Source organism: Carlito syrichta, unplaced genomic scaffold (genome assembly GCF_000164805.1).
Source record: "Carlito syrichta isolate Samal-C Ts95f unplaced genomic scaffold, Tarsius_syrichta-2.0.1 Scaffold311756, whole genome shotgun sequence".
Taxonomy (NCBI): Eukaryota; Metazoa; Chordata; class Mammalia; order Primates; family Tarsiidae; genus Carlito; species Carlito syrichta.
The window spans coordinates 394,745-417,124 of NW_007255852.1; the positions used below are offsets into that span (position 1 = coordinate 394,745).

Here is a 22,380-nt window from a genome sequence, read left to right on the forward strand (position 1 = left end):
AAAAATTTACTTACAAAACTTAAAAACTTATGAAGACTGGTTTAACTATGACCGGGCCAGATTTTACTACTTGAGTTGTTCTAATACTGTAAAGTAAGTTCTCATATTATTATAATCCCATTTAGTAAATTGGAGCAGTGTATTTATCATTATTAATATTATAATGATATATTAATAATGATAAATATTTAAAAAGAGTGTATTTATCATTCTTAATATTATAATGATAAATATTATTATTTATCATTATAATATTAAGAATGATAAATACACTCTTTTTTTTTTTTTTTTTTTTTGAGTTGGAGTAGCCTCGACCAGATGGGCTCAAGTGACCCTTCTGCCTCAGTCTCCCAAGTAGCTGAAACTACAGGCACACGTCACCATGCCTGGTTAATTTTTTGATTTATTGTAGAGATGAGGTCTTGCCAAGTTGCCTCTTGGGCTCAGACATCCTCTTACCTTGGCCTCCCAAAGTGCTGGGATTATAGGCCTGAGCCACTGCACCCCGCCAAAGAAATATTTAATTCTAAATTGTGAGTTTTGAAAACACCAAAATGGTACTGGGATGGGAAAATAAGACTGAGAGTTCTTCATTTGCCTTTTCATTTTAGTTAATTACAACATGAACCCCAGTGAAAATTTAGTGCTGGCTTTTTCTTATAAAATCATTTACTTCTTTCTCAACAAAAATGTAAAGAATGATCTTTTTGTTTCTTTCCATAAATTAAATTCATAGTAATGTCATGTCCAAATATAGTTTAGTGAAAAACATGATTATTTTTAAATAAATTATAGGCATGCAGGTAATAAAAATTGACAAGCATTTTAAGAATAATAAGTCATTAATTTTTCTAAAATACATTTCAATTTATATGATACAATTATAAATGGCAACTCAAGTAAACTTTATCTTAATAGTCTTTCCTTTTTGTTTTCTATGAATGTAGCAAATAAATTAAAATCTGTACTTCATTTGTTAGGATTTATTCTTGCTATCAATTAATGACCTCAATCCCATAATTCCAGAGTATTTAGAGTCTGATTATTTTAAAAATTTATGTCAATTATTGGTTAACGGGAAAAACTATCAATCTGCTAAGTCTCCAGGTTTTATAGGAAATTGAGTAAATCTTGTCTGATTTGAAATTATCAATGCATTGAATTTACTCTATTATGTAAATTGCATGTAACATCTCAGGACTGAATTTGTAAACAAAACAAAACAAAACAAAAAAACCCAGTATACCCTGTTCCCTATTAGTAAAGAGGAGAAAAAGCATCTTTGTATTTTAATTTTATAACACTTCACAGATCTAAGAGCATGCTCATAGAGTGAGAAAGTAGAAAAATTTTATAACATAAAATAAACTTTTAAACTGTATGATTGATGTGTATATTAAAATATATAATAAAATAATTTTAAAATTTCATCCAGAATCTAGCAATTCAAGTAAACTTTGATAATGAGTATAGATAAACAGTTTCTTAAAATTACAAAAAAATTCTTACTCTTTATAAAAGTTATTGATTCATTTTATATGTTGCTAAAATTAATACCAAGTTTTTACCTTCATTTTCATCACATAAAAAGTTTTTATTATCTAGCTTTACCTATTAACATTCAAACACAAGAGGAAATGGGGTTAAATATTTCCTCCCAGGTTAACTAGTTGCACAGTTTAGAGAAGGCCAAATCTGGCCCATGGTTTGTTTCCGTTTATCGCTTGAGCTAGGAGACAAGTTACATCCTTCAAGGTTTGTGTTACACTGAATAATGCCCCCTCCTCATAAGATACCCATGTTCTAATCTCCAGAACCTATGTATTTACTGCCTAACATGGCAAAAGAGACTGTGTAGATGTGATTAAACTAAAGCTGTTAAGATGAGGGGATTCTTCTGGATTATCTGGGTGAGTCCCATTTAATCACATGGATTCTTAAAAGTAGAGCCCGCGGGTTCGAGACCCACCTGGTCAGTGAGACCTCATCTCTACAATAAATCAAAAAAATCAGCCGGGCGTTGTAGCGCGCACCTGTAATTCCGGCTACTCGGAAGGCTGAGGCGGAAGGATCGCCGGAGCCCAGCAGGTCGAGGCTGTGGTGACCGGGAGCGGCCACTGCACTCCAGTCTGGGTGACAGAGTGAGACTCCAACCCAAAAAAAAAAAAAAAAAAAGTAGAGAACCTTTCCTGGTTGTGGTCTGAAGGAGATGAGAGGATGGAACCAAAAATAAGGAAAGAAAAACTAATGCTTTCTTTCTCCCAAAGGTTTGAAACAAGACAAAGATCTCTGCTTTAAATACAACTATTCTACATTATACTCCAAGACTTAGCTGGCAAGAAAATAAAATAAAAGAAATACAGTTTAGGTATAAAAAAATAAAATTTTAAACAACATTATTGTCTTTATAAAAATATTAAAAGATATATACATATAAAAATAAAAGCCAACTTTTAGAATGGATACACGAGTCCAGTAAGATCACAGGATCGAAGGTTATGGTGGAAAGGCACTTCCATGATCCTACTTCTTGGTGTTCATGTTTCTGTGCAATTTCTTCCCTTTGAGTGTGAATATTACATAACTTGCATCTTATTGATAAAATATGACAAAAGTGATGTGATATCACTCTTGTGATTAAGAAAATGCTATATAAGACTCTGTCTTGTTAGCATGTCCTTTGCTGCTTTTGAAGTAAACTGCCTCTGCCATAGTAATCCTATTGCCAAAGGAAATAAATTTTGTCAAAAACCTGAAGGATCTTGGAAACAGAGTGATCTTGGAAACAGAGTTTTTCTCAGTAAGGCCTCTAGATGAGAACCCAGTCCTGGCTGACAACTTCATGGCAGCCTTGCAGAAGACTTAGCTGTCATTTCCACACTCTTGACCACAAAAACTGTGAAATAATAAGTGTGTGTAAGCCGGGCTCGGTGGCTCATCCTGTAATCCCGCGCCTTTGGGAGGCTGAGGTGAGTGGATTGCATGAATCCGCGGGTTCGAGACCCGCCTGGGCAGCGAGACCTCATCTCTACAATAAATCAAAAAATCAGCCGGGCGTGGTAGCGCATGCCTGTAATTCCGGCTACTCAGAAGGCTGAGGCGGAAGGATCACCGGAGCCCAGCAGGTCGAGGCTGCGGTGGCCGGAAGCGGCCACTGCACTCCAGTCTCGGCGACAGAGTGAGACTCCAACTCAAAAAAAAAAAAAAAATAAGTGTGTGTAGTTTTAAGTCACTGAGATTGTGATTTGTCACACAGTATGGAAAATTGATATCAAGGTCAACACACAAAAATCATATTTCTATATACTGGCAACAGATAATTGAACATAAACATTTGTACAATTATAAAAGCTTCAAAAATTAAAATATTTAGGCATAAACCAAACAAAATATGCCATCTGTATGCTAAAAATCACTAAATGCTGATGAAAGAAATAAAATCAGATCCCAATAAATGAAGAGGCTTACTGTGTTCATGAATTGGAAGATGCAACACAGTAAATACCATTTCCCCAAAATGCTCTATAGAGTTCTACAAATTTAATGCTATTCCACTTAAATCTCTACAGGAGCTTTTGTAGATACAGATAAACCAATTCTAACATTCATACGGAAAGAAAGGAAAGTAGACTAACCAAAACAATTTTATAAAAGATGAAAAATTTGGAAGAAGTATACTACCTGATTGTAAGACTCATTACAAAGCAATAGTATTGAAGGCAATATGATATGGGCGAGGGGATAGATACATAGGCAAATGGAACTTAAGAGATATTATAGAAATAGACCCACAGATATACAGTTAATTGATTACTAAAAGTCCAAAGGCAATTAGATGAAGTAAGGATAATCTTTCCAACAAATGATGTTAAAACAATTAGAGACACTCAAATGCAAGGAAATAGCCTCAACATAAACCTCACATCATATACAAAATTTAACTCGAAATGGATCACAGCTCTAAATGCAAAATCATAAAACTTTAGAAGCAAATCTACAGGCGCGTGTAGCGGCGCCGCGGCCGCGTGACGCGTTTTCAAATCTTCAACCGCCGCAGCCCACTCGCTTGGGCTTTGCGCCTTGCTCCTCCGCGCCTCGGAGTCGATCCGGCCCCGGACACCCGGCCCGCAGACGCCGCAGCTCTACTGCGTGGAGGCCGTGGCCGGCGGAAGGGGCGAGGCGGCCGTCCTGTCAACAGTCCCGGAGAAGCCGTGTCGCCGCGGCCGCCCGGCGCTGGACGGTCTCCGGACCCAGCATGTAGGTGCTGGGTGGCTGCCATAAACCTCGGAGCCATGAGGATCCACAGCAAAGGACATTTCCAGGGTGGACTCCAAGTCAAAAATGAAAACAAAAACCAGACCGTCTTTGAAATCTCTGAAAACCGATAATAGACCAGAAAAATCCAAATATAAGCCATTTTGGGGAAAAGTGTTTTACCTTGACTTACCTTCTGTCACCGTATCTGAAAAACTACAAAAGGATATTAAGGATCGAGGAGGGGACAAGTTGAAGAATTTCTCAGCAAAGATATCAGTTATCTTATTTCAAATAAAAAGGAAGCTAAATTTGCACAAACATTGGGTCGAATTTCTCCTGCACCAAGTCCAGAATCTGCATATACGGCGGAAACCACTTCACCTCATCCTAGCCTGATGGAAGTTCATTTAAGTCACCAGACACAGTGTGTGTAAGCACAGGATAATCATTAGTTGAAAAAGCTATCAAGGACCATGATTTTATCCCTTCAAATAGTATATTATCAAATGCCTTATCATGGGGAGCAAAAATTCTTCATATTGATGACATTAGATACTACATTGAACAAAAGAAAAAAGAATTGTATTTACTCAAGAAATCAAGTACTTCTGTAAGACATGTGGGAAGAAAAGTTGGTGTTGGTATACAAAAAATAAGAACAGGAAGACTCAAAAAGCCTTTTGCAAAGGTGGAAGATATGAATCAACCTTATAGGCCATTTTATCTTCAGCTGACCAAATGCCTTTTATAAATTATTCTATTCAGAAACCCTGCAGTCCAACCATCCAAAAGCAAACTCAGGTTAAACTAAGACTTCAAACGAATGGTGATAAATATGGTGGAACCCCAGTTCAACTCCAGTTGAAAGAGAAGAAAAAAAAAAAAGGATATTGTGAATGTTGCTTGCAGAAATATGAAGATCTTGAAACTCACCTTTTAAGTGAGCAACACAGAAACTTTGCACAGAGTAACCAGTACCAAGTTGTTGATGATGTTGTATCTAAGTTAGTTTTTGACTTTGTGGAATATGAAAACGATACTCCTAAAAAGAAAAGAATTTTTTGTTGTAAAGGAATTTTATTTATTTTTTATTTTTTCTATAAAGAATAAAATACAACGTTGGATCCCTTTCTCCTGTTTCTTCTGCAAATGTCCTGAAAAAGACTGAATCAAAAGAAGAACTAGAATTGCAGCATATTTCTCAGAAGGACTTCAGGGAAAATAATGTTCATGTGGTGGAACAGAATTTCCTGAATAAAGAGACCCAGGAACCTGAACAAAAGTTTATGTTTATTTCAGAGCCCATTGCCTTACCCTTCAAATGAATTGAGAGGACTTAATGAGAAAATGATTGATAAAGGCTATATGTTAAATCCAGCTAAAAATGACATAAAACAGAAGTTCACACAGCTACCTCCACATAAAAATAAACAGGACTACATTCCTGACATTTCTGAACATAAGTTAATTATAAGTAAAAATGACTTAGAAGAACCAAGAATAGATGACTGTCCATGTAGGCTACACACCTCTATACATGCTTCTAATTCCAATACGGATAATAGTGCATCTCAACCAAAACAAAAGTCAGATACTATGCTTTTTCCAGCAAAGGATCTGAAGGAAAAGGACCTTCATTCAATATTTGGTCATGATTCTGGTTTGATAACAATAAACAGTTCACAAGAGCACTTAACAATTCAGGCAAAGACTCCATCCAACAGTCCTCCTGAAGAACCCAATGAATGCAACATCAAGAATGTGAATAGTTTACCTTGTGGTAAAATCCATCAAAAAGTGAAAAAATTATTAGGACGAAATAAAAAAGAAAATCTAGAACCAAATGCTGAATTAGATAAGAAAAGGACTGACTTTCTTATCACACAAGAAGAAAACAGAACTTGTAGTTCACCAGTACAGTCTTTACTGGACTTGCTTCAGACAAGTAAAGAGAAGCCAGAATTTTTGGGTTTCACAAGCTACACTGAAAACAGTGTATATGCAATGTTTTAGATATTTGGAAAGAGGAAAATTCAAATAATCTTTTGTTAATGTTTTTTCTTCCCCTTCAACTTCTACATTTACTGACTTTTAGTCTTTAAAATGCATAGTTTTCAGAAACAGTAAGGATCATATTTTTGAAATTTTAATAAATATGTCTAAAAATTCTTAGGATTTGCCAACTTTGTTTACAGAACCAAATGTAAATATTGACAATAAAGGTGATGTTTGCAATTTTCTACAGAATTAAATACCTATTATAGAAAAGTTACAGAATAAGCTTTTTTATTTTACATGTTCATAATTGTTTCCTGAGAATTATAATGAATAATAATAAGTTTGCTTTATGTCATTGAAAACCAATTTCAAGTGAAATTTTGAGAATATCAAAAACTTAGCATAAGTTTGAATGATTCTGGTTATATCAATTGTCCGTTAAAAAAGATTCCTATGATAGCATGACATTATTGCCTTTGAAACCTAAATATTTTTATGTCTGAATTCTGGCAATCATCATCAGAAATATTGACACTTAAGGGTAGCCTCATTGGACCATGCTAGTATTTTGACACTGAGTAGATTAAATGTAGGAGTAACTAGAAGGAAAAATTTAACCAGGCTATCAAATGGAATATAATCCTGCTATTTTAAATTATTTTCCTCTGTAAATAACTTTGAGAATAGTTTCTTCAAAATTGACTCTTTACCCCTTAATTGGCATTAAGAAATGAAAGAGGAAGCATGGCATTGAACTATAGATATAGTTTTGAGATACAGATGATGATTGCCTTGATCTGATGACACCTGTCAATACACTAGTTTGGAGAATAGAGAACTCAGATACAAGAAAAATTTCAAATTGTATCTGGATATAAAGCATTTGCCTTTGAGTATGTTCTTATAGGACTAAGGTATTTACAACCAATAACATTTTTTCACAATAAAAATTGGTGCCATTAAAAAAAAAATCTACATAACCTTAGGCTATTCAAAGAATTCTTAGACATGACAGTAAAAGCACAATCTGCTGAGAAAAAAAATTTAAATTGGACTTTATCAAAATTAGAAACATTTACTCTGCAAAAGATATTGCAAAAATAATAAAAAGACAGATATAGACTGGGATATAAATTATTTGCAAATCACCTATCTGACAAACAGCATACATTCAGAATATTTTTTTATTTTCAAAATTCCAAAATAAGAAAACAAACAGCACAATTTAAAAATGAGAAAATGACTTGAACAGATAATTTACCAGAAAGGATATACAAAAGGCAAATAAATGCATAAAAATGTTTAGCATAATTAAATATTAGAGAAACTTAAATGAAAATCATGAGAAAATACCACTATTTACCTATTAGAATAACTTTAAAAAAAGAAATTATCAAAAATACTAAATGTTGGTGAGAATATGGAGCAACTGAAACTTTCATACATTAGTGGGAATGAAAAATATTAAAACCACTCTGGATAATAGTTTGACAGTTTTTTATAAAGTCAAACATATATTTGCCATATTGCCTAGTAGTGCCACTCCTGGGCATTTACCTTAGAAAAATGAAAACTTCATACACAACCTGAACAGAAATCTTTATGGCTAAAATTGGAAGCAACTGAAATGTCCTTCAAAGGATGAATGGATTAAAAATAATAATAAAATACTACACAGTATTAAAAAGGAACAAGCTATTGATATACACAACAACCTGAATAAATCTCAAAGGTAACATGTTGAGTGAAAGAAGCCAGTCTCTAAAAGTTATGTACTGTATGATGCAATTTTATGAAATTTTCACAAAGGGAAACTACAGTGAGGGTAAACCAATCTGTTCTCGCCAGGAATTAAGTGTAGTGACTATGTGAGCACAAAGGACAGCACCAGGGAGTTCTACGATGACAAAATTTTTCTGTATCCTGATGGTGGCAGTGGTTATATGAACCTACACATATGATTCAACTCAAACTATACACCAAAAAGTCCAAGTTTATATGTGACTTAAAAAAAATAAAAGAAAAAATAAATTAAAAAACCATGGAGTAGGAGGGATACAAATGGAAGGTTGTTCAAATAGAGAAAAGAGGAGCATGAGACACTTGTTATCCTAGTAGACTATACCACAGAGCTACATGACTTAGGTTTTCTGCAAAAGCCTAGAACCTGTTCTCTCATCTTAACTTTTGCACCAGATATAGTATGATTAAACTTTCTATATAACAATTTTCACCTCTGTCAACAACTAAGGCTAGAAGTGCATATATGCCCATCCTGGTAGAAAAATAATGATAGATAATTAAGCTTCAAATAATAAGAAGATTGGATGAGCTCTCAGAATTAGTGTCAGTTAAGAATGATAGGAACTAGGATCTATAAGGTATTTTTACCAATGTCATACTTGATGCTGTTGATACTATGACTTGTGAGCCATCAACATTATAAATTATGTGTTTCTTGGATATAGCACTGCACAGTTTATGAATATTTTATATAACAGCACTATGTATATATATATATATGTGTGTATATACACACACACACACAGATATAACAGCACTATAATCCCTATATTCTTTGACATTCTGTGTCATCTGTTTTAGAAGACCATCTACACCCAAATCTACCACTGGCTAACTGGGTAATTTATAATAAGCCCTTTGACCATCAGTTATTTGTTTTAATCAGTAAAATAGAAATAATAATGCCTTAACTTGTCTACCTCAGAAAATGCATCTTACAGTTCAACTAAGTAATTTACATAAATTACTTTAAATTGTAAAAACAGTATTCTTATTTTTGATAAAAATGAAATACCAAATTTTGTGTGTGTATGAGTATGTGCATGTATGCAAACTCTGCTGAAATTTACAGATGCTTCTATCCAAATACTTTGAGTAACACATGGTAATTTTATCTCTCTTAGAATTTTCTGTTTAATTTCCTATTATTATTGAACATAATCTGGTTAGTTGTTTCCTTATATGTTGACGACTTCAAAGATAGTTTGTCCCAGTCATCAGATATTGTCTCCCACATTTCCAAAATATCTATGGCTAAATGGCTTGGAAGGGTGATTGATTATTAGCAGTGATTTGGATTGTCAATATTTTTGCAATTCAAAGAGCAGCTCATCTGCATATATGTATACAGAGATAATTTGAATGCAGCAGGGTAGACAGCCAGGTGGAACTACTGAAAAATGACCATTTAATGTGAAAGGATTTTAAAAATTCTTTTCTATTTCACGTAAGAAGGTGTGTTTGATGATATTATGGCAATAAACTAGGGGTATAGAGTGACTTTACCAAGCAGAAACAGAGCTGAGAGAATTGAGAACTGAGAGGTTAACATTAGAATTAAAGATTTGTTTCCAAATGGCTTCTCACTGTGGTACAAGCATATTTCATTTTATTGTGCTTTGCTTTATTGTGCTTTTTTACAAATTGAAGGTTATGGCAACCCACGGCAGAGCAAGTCTATTGGCACCAGTTTTCCAACAGCATGTGCTCACTTTATGTGATTTCCACAATCTTCTCACAATATTTCAAACATTACTATTATTATTATATTTGCTATGGTGATCTGTGATCAGTAAGCTCTGATGGTGCTGCTGCAATTGTTTTGGGGCCATCACAGACTGTGCACATATAAGACAGTGACCTTAACTAATAAATATTTTAGACGCTCTGTTCCACCAATAGGCAGTGTCTTCCCTCCTCCCCAGTCTCTCTCCCTCTCCTCAGGTATCTCTATTCCCTGAGATACAGCAATGTTGAAATTAAGCTAATAAATAACAATGACCTCCAAGTGTTCAAGTGAAAGGAGGGGTCCCATGTCTCTCACTTTAAGTCTGAAACTAGCAATGATTAAGCTTAGTAAGGAAGTCATGTTAAAAGCCAAGACAGGCTGAAAGGTAAGCCTCTGATGCCAAGCAGTTAGCTAAGTTGTGAATGCAAATAAAAACTTTTTGAAGGAAATAAAATGTGCTACTCAGTGAACACATGAATGATAAGGAAGAGAAACATCCTTATTGCTGATATGTAGAAAATTTTAGTGGTTGATCTGGATAGAAGATCAAATTATACACAACATTTCCTTAAACCAAAGCCTAATCCAGAGCAAAGCTCTAACTTTCTTCAGTTATATGGAGGTTGAGAGAGGTTAGGAAGCTGCAGAAGAAAAGTTTGAAGCTAGCAGATGTTGATTCATGAGGTTTAAGGAAAAGGACACCTCCATACATAAAGGTGCAAGGTGAAGCAGCAAGTGCTGATGTAGAAGTTGCAGCAAGTTATCTAAAAGGTCTAGCTAAGATAAATGACAAAGTTGGCTACACTAAACTACAGATTCTCAATATATGTAAAACAGTCTTCTACTGGAAGAAGATGCTATCTAGGACTTTGATAACGAGAGAGAAGTCAATACCTGGCTTCAGAGCTTCAAAAAACAGGCTGACCCTATAGCTGGGGACTAATGCATCTGGTGACTTTAAGTTGAAACCAATGCTCATTTACCATCCCCAAATTCTTTGGATCCTAAGACTACTGCTAAATCTACTCTCCTGTGATCTTTAAATTGATCAATAAAACCTGAGTAACAGTACATCTTTTTACAGCACGGTTTACTGACTATTTTAAGCCCAATGTTGAGACCTACTACTCAGGAACAAAAGACTTTCAAAATATTACTGCTCATCGATGATGCACCTGGTCACCCAAGAGGTCTGATAGAGATAGACAAGAAGATTAATGTTTTCATGTTTACGAACACAACATCCATTCTGCAACCCACAGATGTGAAAGATATTAGACAATTCATTGCATAAAATGGACAAAAGTCTGCTAATGTCACCAAGAGCATATACTAGAAAACAGACATGATCAAAAGCTGGTTAGAAAGGGAGGAGTAATCATAGTAATGTTGTCTTAGAAAAACTAAAATCTAATATGGAAGCTAAAACCCTCTAATCAAATAGCAACAACTACTTAATTTAATCTCATTTGAACCAAAACTGCTTAGGTGACATCCAGGAGAGACTGTGACCCCACAGTCCTCTGCTAATGAGGAACTGGGGGAGGGACTTGCATATTAGAAAGTAAATTGCTTGTTGTGAATGCTCTGGGTGTACCTGTCCACCAGACACCTGATCTTGTAAGGCCATCATTAATGTCTTGCTTCTGCTGCACTCCGCCTCTTTGTTTCCATCCTTTGATTTTGGATGGGTAAGTTCATTTTTCACAACAGATCAAGGAATGATTTTGACTCTAAAGTCTTATTTAATTAAGAAATACACATTATAAGGTTTTAGCTGCCACAGACAGTTGTCTGATGAATCTTGAAAAAGTAAATTGAAAACCTTTTTGAAAGGATTCATCAATCTAGATGCCATTAAGAACATTCATGGTTCAATGGAACAAGGTCAAAATATCAAATTAATAGATGCTTGGAAAAAGTTGATTCCAACCCTCATGGGTGATTTTTTTTTTATTTAATCAATATTTTTTATTATGATTTTGTAGGGTACAATTAAGGGTTAGGTGTACAATTATGTTTCATTCAGGCACCCTGTTGATAAGAGGTGTTTCCTCATCCCCAGACAGATATTTGAGACTGTTAATCCCATCCCCCCCCATAGTTTCCTAGTACCATCAGTCATTTTCTTATAGTATTACATTGGGTGTTCAAGGTGAGAGAGAGAGAGAGTGAGAACATGTGATACTCGGATCTTTGTTTCTGTGAGAGGTCACTCAGTATTATAGACTCTAGTTCCATCCAGGTTGCTGCAAAATTCATGATTTTGTTCTTTTTTATGGCTGCGTAGTATTCCATTGTGTATATGTACCACATTTTTTAAATCCAGTCCTCTTTTGATGGGCAGCATGGTTGTTTCCAGGTTCTTACTATTGTGAACAATGCTGCGATAAACATACGTGTGCAGGTATCTTTTTTATAGAGTGATTTGAGGTTTTCAGGGTATATTCCCAGCAGGGGGATTGCGGGGTCATATGGAAGGTCGATTTTTAGAACTTTTAGGAATCGCCACACTGCTTTCCACAGAGGTTGCACTAGTTTACACTCCCACCAACAGTGTAGAAATGTTCCCTTTTTGCCACACCCTCTCCAGCAGCTGTTATTTTTTGAGTTGTTGATAATTGCCATTCTGACTGGAGTTAGGTGGTATCTCAGTGTGGTTTTGATTTGCATCTCCCTGATGATTAGTGAGGTTGAGCATTTCTTCATGTGTTTGTTGGCTGCTTGGATGTCTTCTTTTGTGAAGTGTCTGTTCATATCTTTTGCCCATTTTATAATGGGGTTGTTTGTTTTTTTCTTTTCAGCACATTTCCTTGTAGATCCAGGATGGTAAGCCTTTGTCAGATCTGGAGTTGGCAAATACTTTCTCCCAGTCTGTAGGCTGTCTTCCTGCTCTTTTGATGGTTTCTTTGGCTTTGAAGAAGCTTGTCTGTTTAATGAGGTCCCAATTATCTTTCTTATCCCTTATGGCCTGTGGGTTTCAAGTTTTGTTCAGGAATTGGATGCCAGTTCCAATTTCCATGAGGGTATGTCCTTCATTTTCTAAGGTTCTTATGGTTTGAGGTTTTACATTTAGGTCTCTGATCCATTTGGAGTTATGTGCATGGGGATAGATAGGGGTTTGAGGAGTTTGAGAGTTCAGTAGGGGGAGTCATTGCATATGTGATAGAAATATCAAGAGAACTAGAATTAGAAGTGGAGCCTGAAGGTGTGACTGAATTGCTGCAACCTCACGAATGAGCAAAGAAAGTGGTTTCTTGAGATGGAATCTACTCCTGGTGAAGGTGCTGTGAACGTGGTTGAAAGGACAATAAGAAATTTTGAATATTACACAAACTTAGATGATAAAGCACTGGCAAGTTTTGAGAAGACTGACTTCAATATTGCAAGAAGTTTTACTGTGGTAAAATGCTATCAAAGAGCATTGCATGCTGCAGAAAAATCTTTCACAAAAGGAAGAGTCAATCAATATGGCAAACTTCATTGTTGTCTTATTGTGAGAAATTGCTAGTCACCCCAATCTTCAGCAACCACCACCCTGAACAGCCTGTAGGCATCAAGATTAAGGCAAAACTCTCCACCAGCAAAAAAGATTGCAACAGAAGGCTCAAGTGATTGATAGCAATTTTTTTTAGCAATAAAGTATTTTTAATTAAGGAATGAACATTTTTAGACATATTGCTGTTGCACACTTAATAGATTAAAGTATAAGCATAAGTTTATATGCACCAGGAAACCAAACATATTATGTTATTCACTTCATTGAAATATTTGCTTTATTACAGTGGTCTGGAACTGAGCCTGCAATATCTTGAAGTGTGCCTTTTTGTAAAACACACCAGTGTGCCAGATCCAGTGATATCTTGGTGTTTTAGAAATCTCCCATGTTTTTGCTTTTCTGTACTGTCATTAACATTGGCAATGAAATTAGGAACAAAACCATAGCTAGGTCTTTGTGACGATTTGCATTTGCAATTTATTAGTTAAGTCTTGTCATATATTCTAAGTACCTTAAGTATAACAAACAACAAACTTCTACTTACATTTTTTAAGGGACTGAATTTCATTAATTGTATTTCACAGAGAAAAGAATGGATGTCTCATTCTTGACCCCTTATAATCTGTTTTCATTTTAAAGCTCAGTGAGGACTGCTAACTTTAAATGCCCTTATTTTTTCTGAGTGCGAACTGCTGAACAGTCACTTGGAGGGAATGCCTAGAACATGGCTGAAATAATTTTACTTACACTATTTATGTAAGTGGAAGAGTTAGTGTTAATGAATTTAATAAAGTGATCTGACCTTTTATTTTAACCAGATTATATTGCCAAACTTAACTCTATTTTTCTCATATTACACACATTATTCCTGAAGTAAGAAAAAAAGATGAGATAAACTAGTACAGCCTCTGTGGAAATCAGCATGGCGATTCCTAAAAGTTCTAAAAATCAACCTTCCATATGACCCCGCAATCCCCCTACTGGGAATATAACCAGAAGAACTCAAATGACTCTGTAAGAAAGATACCTGCACACATATGTTTATCGCAACACTGTTCACAATAGCAAGAACATGGAACCAACTGAGCTGCCCATCAAAAGATGACAGGATAAAAAAATGTGGTACACATACACAATGGAATATTACGCAGCTATAAAGAAGAACAAAATCATGAACTTTGCAGCAACCTGGATGGAATTGGAGTTTATAATACAGAGTGATCTCTCGCAGGAACAAAGAGATGAGTATCACATGTTCTCACTCATAAGTGGACCTTGAACAACTACCGTAATACTATAAGAAAAGGAGTGACAGCAGCGGGAAACTACAGGGTGGGGGAAGGTGGGAGATTGACAGTAGTCGATATCTGCCTGGAGAAGCACACCTCATCAACAAGGGTACCTGCACAATGAATATTTGTATACCTAACCCTGAATTATACCCCACAATTTAAAAATAAAAATTAAAAGTGGAAAAAATAAATAAATAAAAAGAAAAAAGATGAGAAAATGCTTTCTTTGGCGTGTGTGTGTGTGTGTGTGTGTGTGTGTGGTGTGTGTATACATATTGCTGGCTTGGCTGATTGCCACAGAATGTGTATTTGCCATATTGAGCAAGATAGAATAGCTTCACTCCTGTTCTTCACTAGAAAGTGTGACTTTAAACACTTTGCTTACCTTTCTTTAAATCTTACTCTTTTGTGATTATTATTCTCAAATGCACTTTCTTGAAAGTTCTGCTACTGAAAACCTGAGGCTGAAAAATTATGTTTTCACTACATATAAAGGTTATGTCCTATTATGCAGCTTACACTAAAAAGTTAAGTTAGTATCAAATAATTCAGAATAGAGAGAAAAATAGATATGGCAATTTTGGTAATATGATCACAATTTTTCAAATTAGTTGTGGTTATTCACTTTATTGTTCTTTCACTTTGTCTATATATTTGAAATATTCATAATAGAAGTTTGGTGAAAATTTGTCTTTAGATCAAGCCAAAGTCACCAGAGACCTACATACCCAGACCACATTGCTTTGGACTTTTTCAAAATTGATTTTATGTTTTATAAACTGTTGACTGCATTTATTGTAGGGATATATCAAATTATCTCCTACATCACATAATGTTCCTTTCATAAGGAATCATGGGGAAAATGTCTTACAGCTTGGAGAATTAGGAAACATCTTGTGTTTTTATATTTTGGATATTATGACGCTTATAACTAAGTTTGTCTCTTTCATTGCTTTTATGGTTAATAAGTTCAGAGGCAAATTTACAACCAATCCTCAGTACTTGGGGTATCTTAAGGGCATGGAATTTTTATCTTAATCTTTTTCTAGACTGATTTAGACATATGTCCCATGCCTCTATTTGTCTCATGCATTTATTTTTAAGTTATTGCATTTCATGCAATTTTGTCAGACAACTCAATTTTTAAAAAAATTGATGCAGACTAAAAATAATTTTTAAGGATTTGCACATGAGTGTGTATGTGTGTGTCTGTGTCAGAGAGAGATGAGAGAGGAAGAGAGAGAGAGAGAGGAAATGTGTGTGTCTAGGTCAGTAAGAGAAAGAGACAGAGATAAAGACAGAGAAGAAAGTTTGTGTGTGTGTGTATGCGCGCGCACGCATGTGTGCAAGCACACATGCCAACTGATTTGAGTCATATACACCATTTCTCTGTTTCATTTCTTAAAAAAATTTTATTTCAGAGATGTGGGGTACAATTCGAGGTTAGGTATACAAATGGTCATTTTACAGGTAAAGTTTGGGCCTCACTTTGGTCCCCACGTCACCTGGTTTGAGATCAGGTACCCTTATTGATGAAGTGTGCCCCACCCCCGCTCCCTCCCCTGGCAACTTCCCACTAGTGACTATTTCATTTTCATACATAAACCATCTATCATGTGTATGTTTACTATCAAGATCTCAGAGTTTTCCTATACTATTCAGTTCCTATTAGCCCATATGTGAGAGATCTTTAATCATTTAAAGGAGCACCCACTGTATATATAAAATTGTTTGGTAGGCTTTCCAGTAATTAGAACAGCTCAGGTATTTATTTGCATACATTAATTAATGAAATAAAATTGTTGTCACAAATAAAGCCTGATGGTCTTCAATCTAAAATAAAATATATTCTATGACATTTCAGTAACTTATCATGAGATAAAATGAATCCAGATTTCAGTTAAGTCCATGGATATAGGCAGTAAGAGTGAATTATAAATATGGAGGAAAATGTTTAGTGCATCTTGGTCATTGATCATTATGAGGGGGAGCAAAAATATACACTTGAAAAAGTGGTGACATGACAGTTATATGACTGAGTGTTCTAGAGATGTTAGAAAAGTGTCACTTTCTGAAGGAAAAAATGATGCATTTATCTTTTAATTTTCATCTGAATATAGTAGAGCATTAAAATAGGGAATTCATTCAAGAAACTAAAGGTCCAGGTGGCAGAAGTAATTTGAGGAGATATATAACCACAGGAATGAGGAGCTCTTCAAAATAAGATCAAGGAACAAAAGGCTGAATCTTGGATCAGCTACAAATCTGAAAAAATATTCCATAGAGGGTAAGAAAAACTGAAGGGAGAAAGAAATACAGTAGCCAATGAGAAGAGAGAGGAGAGACTTAAAGATAAAGTCATGACAGTCTACATGTTATTGTATTGGACATTTTCATTTTTCTATTTTTCCTGATTTCAAAAGGGAGCATAATACAGAATGCTCTAACAGAGCATTTTTAAAGGAAATGTTAAGGGCTACTTAAAATGTAAAATTTAAGTTTGATTCAAATGAATGAAAGAAAGAATAAAAATAAGATGTTACTTCTCCGAAGGTCTTCCAGAACTGGTTCTCTAGAGGCAATTAAAGTCAAATTATTTTTTCTGTTTTCACTGTTAAATACTTCTAAAACGGGCAAAGAAATAATGCAGTGACTTTTTTAAGACAATATGATTATTTTAGAAATTAGCTCATGTTTAAAGGGTCAGCACTCTAATTTATTTTTTTTTATACCTAAGCTATAGAAATAAGAATAGTATAGTAACTCATTGTGATACTTCAAAATATTTTCTTAAGAAAACATGTATATGATTGTTAAATTTTTAATTGGGATGCAGCATATGTCTTATTTACCTCTTAATAAAGACATAACATGCCGTTTTCAATTAAATTTTAAACAAATGTGAACATAATGCTAATCAGAGAGGAGAAAGAAGTCTTGAATGCTACAAGTACAGTATTATAAACAGCACTTGATTGGTAATAAGAGAAGAATTTTTCATGCAGGATGTATCTCCTAGCTGGAAGTCTTAGTAACGTTGGGTAATTACTCCAAACCTCTGTTTCTTCAGTTATAAAACAAAAAGAATACTATGAGATGTATTATATGAGTAGTATTTATTCAACCATTCAACACCTATTCATACATGCCTACTATATGCCAGGTATTGTATTAGTCAATGAAAATAGACTGCTAAAGGAAACAATCATTGTTCTCACAGAATATACATTCCAGTGTAAGAAACAGACAACAAATAACAAAATGAACATGTGAGTCAATGACAGTAGTTAAGTATGAAGAAAATAAAATATAGTAAGGAATGGAGAATGAAATGCTATTTTAGATACAGAATACATAGAAATATATTTTGAATATGTGACTAAACTACAAACTTCAGAAGCAAGTATATTATATTTACTGCCCATTTTAGTGAAATTTAAAATACCTGGCAAATTTTAATGTTTTTAAGACACACATCCCACTGAATGGGAAAACATATTTGCTAATTGTATATCTAACAAAGGCCTAACATCCAGGATCTACAGGGAACTCAAATATGCTGACAGGAAAACAAACAAACAACCAACACTATTATAAAATGGGCAAAAGATATGAACAGACACTTCTCAGAAGACGTGAGTAGCCAAGAGACACATGAAAAATGTTCAGCCTCACTAATCATCAAAAAATGCAAATTAAAACCAAACTGAGATACCACCTAACTCCAGTAAGGCTGGCCATCATCAAAAAACATGACCCAGCAATCCCCCTTCTGGGAATATACCCAGAGGAACTCAAATCGTTCTTTGAAAAAAGATACCTACACATGCGTGCTTATCTCAGCATTAGTCACAATAGCAAAATCATGGAACCAACCATACCACCCATCAAAAGTAGACTGGATAAAGCAAATGTGGTACATATACACAATGGAATATTATGCAGACACAAAGAAGGACAAAATTATGAACTTTGCAACAACTTGGATGGATTTAGAGTCTATAATATTCAATGATCTATCACATAAACAAAGATCTGAGTACCACATGTACTCACTTATAAGAGGACCCTGAACATTTATCATAATACTATAAGAAAGAAATTGGCAGTAATGGGACACTGCTTGGGGTGGGGGCACGACATCAATGGAAGTACCTAATTGCAAACCAGGTGAAATGGGGAACAAAGGGAGGCCCAGGCTTTATCTGTATGATGGCCACCTATGTTCCTACCCCTAAATTGTACCCCATACCTTTCAGATAAAAGATAAAATATATATTTGAAAACTTCATGTGCAAATAATATTTATAATATTAAATTTATGGAACTACTTAGAGTTTAACATGAATAACATTTTTTTAATTATCTAGAGTTAACATCAAGCAGTAATTCTGCCTATTGTGAATTTGGTTTTTATTCATTTAGAATAATCAAAATATCCTAGGTGTGTTATTCTCATTTTAAAAATATTTAACCTTTTAAAAATGCTAATCCGATAAATTAAGATGCTAACAAATTAAATATTAATCTGATATACTAATATGAGTTTTTTTCATCTAGTGGAGGCAAGGAAAATTCTATAGGAAATGTTATACCTTATTTATATTTGTAGTATTGAACAGTTCAAATGGAGAAGGAAAGATAATCACTTTGATTATCAAAATATATTTTTAAGTTGGCTATATGTATGGACATTCATTTTTTTTTACACTTGATGAATATGCCACATGGGTAGATATTTCCTAAAAAAACTGACCATGTATTGAATAGTTGGTTTACTCTTTGATTCAATCATGACCATTTAACAAAGTTATAAAAATATTAGTTCCTATAGTATTGCTTTAATGGAAACAGATAAATTCAAGTTACAGGAATAATATTTCCAATTAATGATAGTAAAGAACTGGTCTCAGTGAAATAAATCTAGAAAGCACATATTTTATTTATTTTTATAATGCTCTTCAAAGGTATTTACAAATATACAGCAATAGGATAGTATTCTTTACTATTGATATCTTCCAATTTTATAACTTTTTAATGAGAAACTTAGTTATACTATAGGAAAAATAATAAATTAACTCATCTGTGGTTCTTGAGTACTGTAGAGGATATAGTAATTTTGTTGTTGTATATTTTCAAATTGTTTTTTGTTGCTCTTCTAAAACTGGATTTTGCTTGTGTGGGTGTTGTTTTCTTTTTCTTTTTTTGTCTTTCTTGTTTTTTTCCTCTATCTTCAATAGTTTTGTTTAACACTTTTAAAAGACATTTTCCAAAGTTTCACAGACATATATTCAACATATATAATTAACTTCTTTCTAGTAGAAAACTACAGTGACAATATAAGGGTAGATATACACTACTAAAAGTTTTCCCCCTCCTACTGCCTGTTTTATAACAAGATAATATGCCTGAAATATTCAGTGATCAAGAACAGAAGTATTAAAAATCAGAGATCTTTTGTTGAAAAATGCAAGTGCTAAGTTTTTCTGTAACTTTGTAAGTCAAGTGAGTTATGAGTTTACTATGTAAACCACTAGAAGGAAGTTCTTGGATATTATCTGAATCATTTTCCAAATGGAGTTATTTCCAACAACTATAAAATATGAGCATTACTCAAGTCAACACGAAATATTTTTACTGTCTGAATTACTTATTGAAGATTAATGAAATATACATATAACATCAAAGCTACTACCATTCCTTTTTTGAGGACTTTGAAAAATAGGATCGCCTACCAAAGTGTGACTCATTAATCAGATGTTTTAGCTTATTTTAAGGCTTAAATTGTAAGGCAAACTAAAAAGTATCCATCAGCTTAAATGGCCTTATTTTAAATAGCTAAATTTATAGCATGTAGATCACTGCCTTGTACCTATAGTATGGAGCTGGTGTCCCACAAGAAGGATGATTTGATTAAGATCAAAAGCAGTTACTCTTAAAAAGTCAGTTTGAAATACAACACTGCCTATTTAATAGCAAATTAAAGAAATAATTTTTAGGTGACAAAGAGGTAGTATAGTAGATGTAAAGGAGGGAAGATAGAGAAATAAGAACTGTCATATGTTAAGAAAATTTAGACAATTTTCTAGGGACAAATTCTCAGTCAAGTCCAACTGGTGATTTTTCCAAATATTCACTAATGTTGTGTAATAATTACCCAAAGTGACTAGTATTATCATCTTCTCTTGTGCTTTATATTCAGTCCCCCACAGAACACACACACACACACACACACACACACACACACACACACACACACACACACACACACAAAATACATTGTAAATAAAAATAAATAAAAATCAAGTTCTTTATTGTAATTTCTCAGATTAGCATTTTCACTTTCCAGTGATTATGGTAGATAAAATGACTGAATTAAAGGACGTATTGTCACATAAGATGCAGGAATTTGGTTATTCATAATCACATTTAAATAAAGATAATTGCTGAACAGGTGAAGCAGAGATGAATTTTAGGGTGGTGAAGCTATTCTGCATGATGTTGGATATGTGACAGTATGCATCTGTCAGTCAAAGTCCACGGAATTTTACAGCACAGAGAGTGAACCTTAGCGTATACAGATTTTAAAAGTCAGGGGATCAGGAGATTCCCAGGATGAAATGCAGAATGTGACAAAAGATCTAACTACATCACAAAAGTATGAAACAACCTCACTGATGGGAATGTGAGAAAAGGTACTGATCTAGGTAACTGAAATTGAGTAGAGTCTGCAGGACTAAATACAAAATAAATTGTACTTTAATACTGTCCTCTAGTTGATGAAATTGCGACAGGTTAACAATTCTGATACTGATACATATACTCTGGAAGTGGGCAATTAAATAAATGGATGGTGGATGGTAAGCTAAATTTCTCACTGCTGAAATTGGAGGTTACAGACAAGAAAATTAGAGTTGGAGACATCATTATAAATTCATATTTAGCTTCATATAGATACAGATGTTTGTACAATGGAATATTTATAGATAAGTATATATACACACGTTAGTTTATATACATATAATTCTTTGCTCTGTCAGCTGAAAGGGCCTAAAAGTCAAAATATTCCATTAGCAAGAAGCCTATCTAGGGCCCATACTTTGATTTATAATATCATTCTCCAGTAAAAGGAACCAGGGCTCCTTAGGGAAATGTTTACTTTGAGGACTGAAGCAGGAAGTATAGAAGATGAGCTTGAAACACGTTTTATGTTGTCAGAAAATAAGAGGATGTGAAACATTTACATACATACATATATACACACACAATTGGGGAAACAACAAAAATATAATAGTTTTGAAAGATAACCCAAAATATAAAACAAGTATCCATGATCCATACTCAAATAATTAAACGATTGCATAAGTAAATAAATGAGGAAGAGCAGACAACTCTCTATACAGAATTCAAAATAAATGTTGTAGCTATGTCACCCTGTGGAGGTGAAGCACAGCTCTCTACCTCTTAAGTATGGGTTGCATATGGTAACTTCATTTCAAAGAGTATAGTATGGAAAAAATATATAATAACTTTACTTTGTTAACCTGTAGCAATTTCATCAATTAGAGGAGAAAACTGACAAACATTACCTCATATAGGTGATCAAGGTCAACATCAAGCCACATTGATAGTATATTCCCCTAGATATTACATGATGAAAATGGCTTTTTACCTCCATGGTCTTTCCCCCTCCAAAACACACAGTTTGGCTCAAACCACAAACCAACTAAATAAGGTATCAAACAAATCTCATTTGAGGGACATGCTATAGAGTACCCAACCAGTACTCCTCAAAGTATCAA

General features: G+C 34.2%; 1 pseudogene; it reads left to right on the top strand.

Annotated features, from left to right (window-relative positions):
- The first annotated feature begins 797 nt into the window (after nt 1-797).
- On the top strand, nt 798-6,352 carry LOC103271549 (annotated as a pseudogene).
- The last annotated feature ends 16,028 nt before the right edge of the window (nt 6,353-22,380 follow it).